Source organism: Pteropus alecto, unplaced genomic scaffold (assembly GCF_000325575.1).
Source record: "Pteropus alecto unplaced genomic scaffold, ASM32557v1 scaffold3, whole genome shotgun sequence".
NCBI classification, from domain to species: Eukaryota; Metazoa; Chordata; class Mammalia; order Chiroptera; family Pteropodidae; genus Pteropus; species Pteropus alecto.
Genome location: NW_006442484.1, coordinates 59,376,889 through 59,387,687, shown reverse-complemented (window position 1 = coordinate 59,387,687; position 10,799 = coordinate 59,376,889). Strand labels below are relative to the sequence as shown.

The 10,799-nt window shown below is 30.6% G+C and overlaps 1 pseudogene; it reads right to left on the bottom strand.

The window, feature by feature from the left end:
- Positions 1-1,943: 1,943 nt before the first annotated feature.
- On the bottom strand, positions 1,944-2,062 carry LOC112470758 (annotated as a pseudogene).
- Between the last annotated feature and the right edge of the window lie 8,737 nt (positions 2,063-10,799).

The window sequence follows — 10,799 nt, the reverse complement described above, 5'->3', positions numbered from 1 at the left end:
AGGTGAGAGCTGGGTCCATTCTTGAAAGCAGAAATGCCCATCTAGATCTTCTGGAGCCTTTTTTGAGTGTGGGGTGGTGCGAGGAAGGGACCATCAGAAGGCTATGCAATTTACAGGGAAGAAGTGGAACTCTCAGATAGAAATTACTGTCTTGACCTCATCTATCATTCAACATATACACTTGCACATGGTGCCAAAGTGAGGCCCTAGCATCAGAATGACAGTTGGAGACTCGTAAGAGTTGATGGATACAGGAAAGAGGATTAATAGTGTTTGGGTATGGGGGGAGACTATGTGAAGGACTGAATTTTAAGCAGCCAACTTAGAAAACAATGCATTACTTTTTTCTTATGGCTCATAAATAATTATAAAAAAAATAATTATTTTTTAAGCAGTTTAAATGCCTTATGTAGATTTTTAGGTAAATTGGGCAAGATAACATACTTTATAATTTTATTTAAATTCTTCTGAGCTATTTTGTTCAGATATGTGTAAAAAGATAAAGACAAAGTTCCTTTAAGCAGCTAAGAATGACTAGATTTATTAAGTTATTATCATTAGTGATTTTGTACAAAGTAATTAGTAAAGGCTATGAACAGAGGGGCTATTAAATGAGGGAGATGTGAATGACTAGAAGGTGTCTAAGGGAATAAATCTCATCCTAAGTTATATACAACTTATAAGTGTCTCTGGCTTTCTTCTGTTTTGTAATAGTAGGAACTGTGTAAAGGAGAGAAGCGACTACCTTTTATCAAAAGGATAAAAAGGCCTGAAGCATTTTATAGCTAAATGGAAACTATAAGGCCACAGATAAAGGCCCTGTTTTAGATAAGCCTCTATCAGCAAGTCTATTAGGGAGAGCAAATAATTAAAATAGAATGTTGAGGTGTTAAACTTTTCTACCTAGACACTTAGAGTGCTGAGGCAGAAAGAATAGAGCTCAAAAATGTTGGAGCCCAATTAAAGCTTTGGGGTGAATTTTTATTTTATACCTGATTAGGTGATTATTCAATCTAAATTAAGCAGTGATGAATAATAGTTGAACTATATGAAAAGCAGAATATTTAATCCAATTCATATTTATGGTTTCCCTTTTTTGTAATTTTTTTTCTTAAAATTACTATTTGACCAATGTAAATTGTATATGCTTTGATGATTTTTAGTATTTTATGTTTTTAGTAATAACCAATACTAATTGAATCTCATGCTAAACCATATGAAACATATCCCTCCTAAGCCACTAGATACCAGAAAATATTCAACTCTAATTTTATAAAAATACGGAGATGATAAAGTGGGTAACTTGCGAGAAAACTTCAATGAAGAGAGACAAAATATGCACTAGTCTAACTGCAAAATTCAAAAAGCAGCTATGTTTATGAAATTTGTGGTTGTTTTTCTCTAAAGGACACAGTGTCCCAGGACATCCTGTGGCATAGAAACTTTCTTTACACTGTTTAAACAAGCTGCTAGCTGCTTTGCTTGAATAATAATTCATTTAATTGGTATGTTGCACTACAAACTGGTGTTTGTAGTTAAATGTTTAGTTATCTCTTTCGTGCTAGCTGAGCCACTTTATTTGTTCCCCACTCAGACCAAGAGAAATACATGAAACATATTTATTTATTTAACACAATTGGGTTCTCACTGCTTTCTTCAAGCACATCAGTCCAGAAAACCCAGGGAGAAGACATTGTATTAAAAAGTAATGTAGTGTGAAAATTTGCATTCTCAATGAACAGCAGGTATTATAACATGGTAAATAAAAACAAAAATTGTATAAAGTTCCTTTTTTGATTGAACTTCACCTCAGTCTCATTGATCTCTCCTCTCATATCTTTTTTTTTTTTTTTTAGGCGAGGCAACCCTTGGTTGACCTTACAGACTGCAAGGATCTTGTCAGCTTACAATCCCTTATTTATTTTATTTATTTACTTCTTTTATGCCTACAGCATCTGGTCTTCCTAGATGGGCTCCCATTCAAGTACTAACCAGGACCAACCATGCTTAGCTTCCAAGATCAGATGGAATCCGGTTTGTTCAGGGTAGCATGGCTGTAGACTCCTTGCATATCTTATTCTGTACAGAAACTTGAGTGAGGCTTTATGGCATTTTCCTTAAGAACGAGGAAATGCTTTGCAATTTAATGTTGGTGTCAAAACAGAAAATTTATTTTTTGAATACTTAAAGACTATTTGTTACCATTCATATTTTTCTGCAACTGCATCTTTTTTTTCTCTTTCCTGGAACCTTTCTTTTCCCCATGATTCTAATATAAAGAACTTCTGCATTTCATTGTTAAAAATTTCCACTTGTTTTTCAAATTGTGCTTGCTAAAAGCCTGATTGTGGGCGACAAAACTAACTCCAAAGAATCGGCAGATATTTCACACATAAAATGCTGAGATCTTAATAATTTCATTCAAGGAAAAATAGCTTCTTCAGGTAGTGGTTTGATTATTTGCAGCTTTAGAGAATATTCTTTATCTTGTTTTCTAACTAACTTTGAGAATGAACTTATGTTTCTTTGGAAGTCATTCTGGGGACTGCGTGAAAATTCTTTTAAGTTCACACAATATGTTGACCTTTTGAATAAAGAGTAGCAAGTAAGATTCAGAGGAAAGTAAACCTACAAAAAAGAATTCTGAGATATTTACTCTTCATAATAAACTAGAGCGAATCTACTGACAACTTACAACTTGAAACTCTGTGTTCTATTTCTCCATTATGTAGTACAAGGCTATCGTGTATCTATAGCCTTCTATGGAAAAAGGTATTAGAAAAGACATCAAACTACTTAAAAAATATATGAAATTACATATATATGTAAAATTTTTGTTATACATATATACATATATATATATACATATATATACTACATATGCTCATAGTACTTATCCTTTCAATGCCAGTCAGCCTCATGTAATAATTTAAGAAAGGGCAACACTATTTGAGTCACATAGAATTTGCTGCCATTAGTTTATGACTTTATGCTTGCTTTTAAAAAAAATTAATGTGGTTAAAATGAATCATTCCATGGTTTTGCAGGTCCCGGCTGGTATGGTTAATATAAGCAGGGAAGAAGATGGTGTTTCTTTGCAAGAAATAAAAGGCACCGATTCTTTTATGTTTTCTGCAGGATGTCAGTAAGATAGGAGAGTGGATGATGAAAGCAAACAACTAGCAATAAACAGAAATATACTAAAATTAAAAAATGAGAATCTCAGCATCTCCCATCTTTTAACGTGCTTTTTAGATGTATGTGTACTGCAGGGATAGAGTTTGTATACAGTGCTTTGTAAATTTTTTAGTACAATGCCGGGGACACATAGAGGTAAATCTGATTTTTGATTAGGTGTTTTGATAAGTACAAAACTTTAGAAAACAGAAAAAGTTTGAAACTGAAAGTATTCATTTCCTCTTTACTTTCATCTTCTTTATGAAAATAAAAGTCTGAAAGTTTTCTGGTTGCCATCTTATGATTGAACCACATTAATTGGACTCTTTACAAGATTAATTTAGTGGGAGAACTATGGTACCATAGGAAACTGAATAAAACTATAAGAATCTGTTAAATAGCTTGGAAAGAAGAATTTGCAGCCTCAAAGCATCTATTTGATGTAACTTACATGTGAAACCCCAAATAACATTTTCTCCAATACATAACATTACTCATTATCATAAAAATACAGTTTTATGTTGGTGACATGCAATTTTCTCCAGATAATAATTTATCTGGAATTTTATCAGTTGACTAAGAATAATCTATACTGAGCCTTATATTGGTAAAGTTACTAAATGTTAAAGAAGAGAAAAAATACCATAGACATTTGGGGAAAATAATTTGTCACCATTGTTAGTAAAAATAAATCGAGCTGGTTGTGTACTTCATATATTCTATCAACACAGCATTGGCTATAACACCTCTAGCAAAAGAAAGTATGCTTTAAAAATTTTTTATCCAACCAAATTTTTGTTCAGAGCCAAAGCAGCAGGCAAACATTTTCAAACATGTAAGAATTCAGAAACTATAGCAACACAAATCCTTCCTTAGGAAAGCAAAACAAAACCAAAGAAATCTAGCTTACCAGTAGATGAATTTGAAACCGTAAAAAAAAAAAAACACTGGTATTAAAAATTCAATTATTTAAATATACATAAAACATTATGGTTACAATAGAAATAAATATTCTAAATCTTGACAATTTGGAGTTGTACAATTTGGAGTTGTAATATGATTAGCAAAATAGGTTATAGAAAGCGAGATCTATATCTTTATCTTTCATGAAGAAATATTTAGTAGATATTATTTTAAGCTAATCAAATAAGGCTCACTCACCTCCAGTTTTTTTTTTTTAGCATAAGTCATTTCCTTTAAAATATAGTGAAATAAAAGTTACCTTATATTTAACCTAAGAATGTTTTTCATTTAATTTTGACCACTAAAGACAAGATCTGTTTAAAATCAAAATGATTAATAATTATTGTGTTGCAGAAGCTAATGTTTTAGATTTAAAAAAATCTCATCTTCCGTAGCTTTTTTTTTTTCTCTCTCTCTTTCTACAAAATTTGCAGTTGTGTGATAATCCTCCAGGGATTTTTCTACCTGTTTTAAGGTTGTGTGTCTTTGGTTTCTGACTCTTCAACAGAGATTATCTCTTCCTTAGCATAGATTCTTAGTCTGGTGGTAGTGGGGAGATAAGTAGAAAAGAATACTGAAACCATAATGCTTTTTTTTTTTTTTAAATCTCTTCTTAATACCAAAGTACTTAAATAGAAGGGTATGAGATTTTTATGTACAGAATTTTGGATTGATATCTAAAATATCAACTTCTCCCCTGCCAAATAATCTGAAGATGGATTTTGCATATGCTTTGAAAAATAAAATTAAAGTAGACATTAGTGTCAACTTTTAAAATGTTATTTAAAAAATTCCTTGAGATTTTATTATGTAAAACTACAATCTAGAAATGTACTAATTGCTTCTAGAATATAAATCTCTTGACCTGTATAAAATATTAGAATCATGGCTCTGACATATTTATAGAAGTCAGAAACATTCCTCTAGAGAAATGATAAGTGTAATGTTATTATCTATAGTATGAGCTTTTATCTCTCCTTGTTCATATAACAGGCTACCCTGGGTGCATATTAATAGGTTGCAATAGAAAAAGTAAATGGTAATTGAGAAATTCAGATTAGACTACACACTCACTTTATTTGATGGGATTGAAGTACATAAATTTCACCCTAAAATGTTGACACAATTCAAAACCTAAAAGAAAAATATATTATTTTAATTTTATTAATATGACTCAGTTTTTCCTTTTGTTCTTTCTGATGTTAATATTTTATAGTTTAAATTTATTTCAACAGTTTCGACTATTTCAAAGGGTGGATAGACATCCTTGGACATTAACTATGTCCAAGGTTATTATTTAAAATTTAATTCTTCCTGGTTATTGAATTTAATGAAAAATTTCAGTTTTGAGTTTATTTACAATATGCTCGATCTGTGAAACATATTGAAATAGTAACTTTAAAGGCATAAGCTCATAATATATTCAGATTTTTGTTTTAAAACATGTATTATTACTGGGTAAATAAAAAGGTTATAAAGGTATAGTGTTATTTCAAAAAGTTACCCAATAGTATAGTTACAATTTTATAATGGTCTCTTTATTTCGAACCTATGCCAAGGAAGATTGTTTCCTACACACTATTGAATAGTTCAGAATAGTTAGACTCACATATCAACTTGGAATGAAAACACTACCAAAAAGAATACAATCATAATGTCTGTTTCCTCATGTTTGATGTAGTATTATACTACCTTAATTAAATAATTTCCTCATTCATTTACAAAACTACTCTAAAACTTGGATTTAACAAAATTATTTAAAATCTTCCTGTCACATACATTTTTATAGTTAATTTAAACTCATTTATTATGTCATTAAGAACTTTATTTGTTTATATTGAGCAGGCCTATTGAATAGTTAAGCTTAAATAATTTATAACACTTAAAAAAGTACTTTGCCCTTTTAAAGATTTATAGATATTATAGATACATTGAAGTAAAATTGAGGTGAAATAGTTGGAGCACAACTTTTGCAATACATAATATTTTCCTGATAATTTTGGAAACTGTAAGATACTGATATTTTCATTTTAAAATAATTTAAAGACTAAAAAAATGAATATTCACTTATTTCTATCTGGACTTTTCTCACCCAGAGATAATTTATTTTTATAGAATGTATTTTGGAAACATTTGTTTTCTTATGTTGTCAAATAATTTCTGTAAAATAAAAATAAATAAAAGTAAAATATAGAACATAAAGGCAGAGATATATCACCTAATAGAAACAATCATTTTGATAAGAGGAGGAAAAACAGTTCAGCAACCTATTAAACCTATTGTTGGTTATTGATTTTGAATTCATTGAATTACCACTCCGATTATTTGAAATGGTTTGTTAAAATAGCGAACAAGATCCATTACATCTTCAAGATTCTTTAGGAAATAGAAGTCACATTTGTAGAAGCAAAGTACACATTTGTTATTATTCTCATAGTACAGAGCAATGAACTATGCATCAGAATCATATGAAGGACTTATTAAAACAAGCCAGTCCAGAACCGCACTTTGAGAACTAGCCACTGGTGTAGAGCAATTATAGTGTTTGCAATAATTATACAAAAAGTTCTTACTATGAATATTCTTGGATCTTCTCTCAGAGATTTTGATTCATTTATCAAGATACTAAACTTCCCACTTGATTATGCCAGTGACACTGGAATATGCACTCAGAAACGCAATTGTAGAGATTAGATACAATAAATTATTATATTGGTCAAAAAATTCAGAACAAAGAGATGTTGATCAAGTCAACGAATTTTGGAAATCACAATCTCATTTTGTGATGTTAATTTCTGCAGATTTTCAGGTATTTTGTTGGTAGGAAGCTACTGCATACATCTATTATAGATCTAAATTAGCCTCAGGTTCAGACACTTGAAGTGAAGTGACTTCACAGGATAGGAACAAATGATGCCTATATTAGAATTACTTTCCCCTTAGTCTTTGGTTTTCTAGAGTAGATACGGTCCCATGGATTTGTGAAAATAGCAGAGTTTTGTTTGTTTGTTTACTCAGAACAAATCTCACCATAATTTGGGGAGAATTTGACTAATAACATATAATAATTTGACCAATAAGCTTCGATCTAAAAATTGCTTATAAATTTTAGTGTTTCCTTATTGTTTTTTAAAATTCATATTTTTTTTTCAAATAGTAATCCATCTAGTTTTAGCTCTAACATAGGAAGAACTTGGAAGTTGTCACTCCTATCCTTACAAGAAAAAAGTGAACAAACAAGTGAGCTTGAAAATGGGTCAAAAGATTTCCCAAAATGAAACACAAAGAGAATCTGGAATCCAGCCTGCCCCAACTGAGCCCAGTCTAGATCATTAGAACTTCAGATAATTTCAAGAATTCATTAGCATGAAAATGTATATTGGTGTGTAGCACTGAGATTTTTTTACACAAAAACAACAAATACATACTTCTTTGTTCTTAAATTTATATCTGTAAAGGACACTAATGAAAATATTTTATCTATATATATATTTTTTCCAAATTCCACCACTAAAGTTTTTAATTTTTATGCAAAGAAGGACAAATGATTTATGTTTTCTAATTATTTAGTTATTCTGATTATGCGCTAATATGCTTGCTATAAAATAAATCTCTGTTATACTAAGATGATATAGTTTTCGATATGTCTGGCTTAATATGTATTAATTCACTAACTCTATATAAAACAATTTTTGAAATTAGTAAAATTAGTTATTTAATTTAGCTAGCCAGCTGTTGGACTGAATACATGTAGTGAGGTAGTCTTAAAAGGGAAAGTACGGTTATATTCTCAGAATATAATTTATTAGTGTTTTCCATGCTTTTAAACCTTTGGTTAAAAGTTGGCATGCTTAGTTGAATAATTTAGTATTTCTATACATGAAGATGATTATATTATTCAGGGATTTTTATTTCTCCTTTCTTCAGTCTTTCCTCTTTCATATCAACTTTTGTTCCTAATGCTTTCCTATCCAGACATGTTTTCTCTTTTCTTTCCTTCCTGCAGTTCTCTAGCTTAAAGTTCCTTATTTTCTATTCTTTGATATCTTTTTAAATTTATATGGTGTAATTCTCATGTACCATACATATATGTTTCCTCTTAACCCTGATTATCTTATTTTCTTTTATTTACAGTTTTCCGAGAATTCAGAAACAGTTTCTTCAAATTTTTCTCAGTTTCTAGTATGCAGTATGTGGGGAATAAATGTTGAATGAATGAACGTTAATGATCTAACCAAGAAACAATCATCCTGTCAAAGCTCTTTTTTTCTCAAAATTGCTTATGACTGAAAACAAAAGTCAACAGCAGAAGCTGTTTCCTAAATTTTATATGTGATTTAGCAGCCTTGAGTTTCATTTGGGTTCATCCTGAGACATTTAAGAAGATACTTTCTCAATAGCTAATTCAGCTCGGGCACACTTAGTAGGCTCTGTTTGCCCTTAAACATTTGTACCTCCTCTCTGGGGCTAAAATCCCCAAATTGTTAAAAACCTAATATGAGTGACATTTTTGCTTGAGAACTCCAACACTGTCATTTTGTCTGATTACTGATGACATCCACTTTTAACCAGCACTTAGAATCTCTGATAAGCAGAGGATCTTATTCCTTCTAAGAAACTTCCTGACTCAATAACTTTTTACACTTATTAGTGAGGGGTTGAAGTAAAATGAAATATATCAAAAATATTTGCTAATAAAGGTGCTGATAAAAAGCTAAACCATTATAAAAGTAAATCTGTAAAAAGCTCCTTACACTTAGTACCCTCAACATGTATTCAAAATATAGCAGTGAAAATATGAATTTAGACAGAAATATTTAATTTATATCAAAGCAATTGTTACATTTTATATTAATGCAGGTATTTTCAAATAAGAACCTGCTATTATCACAAAACTCTAAACTAATGTCAGGGCAGATTGTTGAGGCATTATCTTATTTTGTTCTTAACACTATGTAATCAAAATTAGAAAGAAAAGTCTTTTTAAGCTAAACCATTTATGGTAAATAGTTCTTTTAATCATCAAATATCCATTAAATGTTTACGACTTGACCTTTAAGGAATCATAGCAAACCAAAAGCTCTTTGGTATATTCATCGAAGGACTCCTGAGGAGAGCCTGAGGAGGTTAAATGCCAGTTCATCTGGTGAAATATCAGACTTGAAAGTGGGGCTTGCACACCTGCCATGCAGCATTAGCAGGAGCAACTGAATCAGTAGCCCAGAGTAATGCAAAAACGGAAGCTGTTCCAAACCCTCCCTTCCCTCTAAAATAGTATTGAATTTCATCTTGCCCTGATGCTTTTGGGGCTTTGTTTTTTATTCAGGGCTACTTCTCCTGCAAAATAAACCTGCAGATCTTCCTGCCTACATCAACATTTAATTTCTTTACATCTTTAATTAAATCAATGGTGGGGTTTTTTTTGTTGTTGTTGTTCTTTTTTTTTAGTTTTCATAGTAATTCTTCAGACTTTTAAGATGATATAGCCCATGTGAGGGCACAAAAAATAAATCTTGGAAAAGAAAGATTAAATAGTAAAAAGATAAAAACACCAGAAATAAATTACTTCTATTTATTTCATTCATATGTTCATTTATTTGACAAATAATTTTTGAGTGATTAGTACATACAGACACTGATTATCCTAGTCTCAAAAATATGAAAGTAAACAATACATTGGAAAACTAATGAGGTAAGAGAGAAAATAAGATATAAGGAGAACTAAGATAGGGTAATGGCAAAACAATAAACTTTCTTATCTTTATTTCTATTTGATAACTTGATTTTCTCTTCCATTAATTACTTATCATTGACACATATTTTTACCTTCTTTTTTTTTAACTTGTGAGGTTCATATGTTCCCGGGAAATACTACTCTGCAGAATGATCATCTTATATTTCAGTGCCTTATATTTTGGAAGGCAGGTGCTTCTTTGAAATTAATTCCAATCTGGATGAGATTCATTTAAATATATTTAACATTTCAAATCGAACTGATTTTGTCATTCAATTAACTGAAACTCAGACATTGAAAAATAATTTATTGTTGGATTATTTTCCTCCCATTTATTAGAATCTGTTAGGAAACTCTTTGGTTCATGGTCTCATTGGTATATTTTATCTGTGATATCACATGCACAAACATTAGCTCGTACTCTATCTTATAGAATAAGTAACTGTTAAAAAAAATTTACAGAATCCCTGAAGTTGAGAACCAAAAATACTGGGAAAAATATTCTTATAATTTATGCTAATTTAACAATCCAGAAGTCTCTGATTAACTCAGCAGGGGCATGCTGATTTTAATATTTCTTATTCCAAAACCTAGTCATCATTTGATAAATGCTGAGCTATAATGAAATTTTCTAAAAGACATCCTAAAGCTTCTCAAGAGAGAAATTAATTTTGGATATCTACAAAGTGAAATTTTCTGGGCTTAGAGAAATGCTACATAAAAAAGGCTTGTTTTTTTGTTTTTTTTTTTAAACAGCAGTTTTTGGTACCTTGTGTAGTGAAAAGACTCTAGAGTGACTTCTGAGAACTGAGGTCAGCCTCCAGAAGTTAAAAACATTAGTTATACATCCACAAAGAAATAAATTCTACCAACAACCTCTTGAATTTGGAAGAGGGCTTTGAGCTCCAGAAAAGAAGCTACCCTC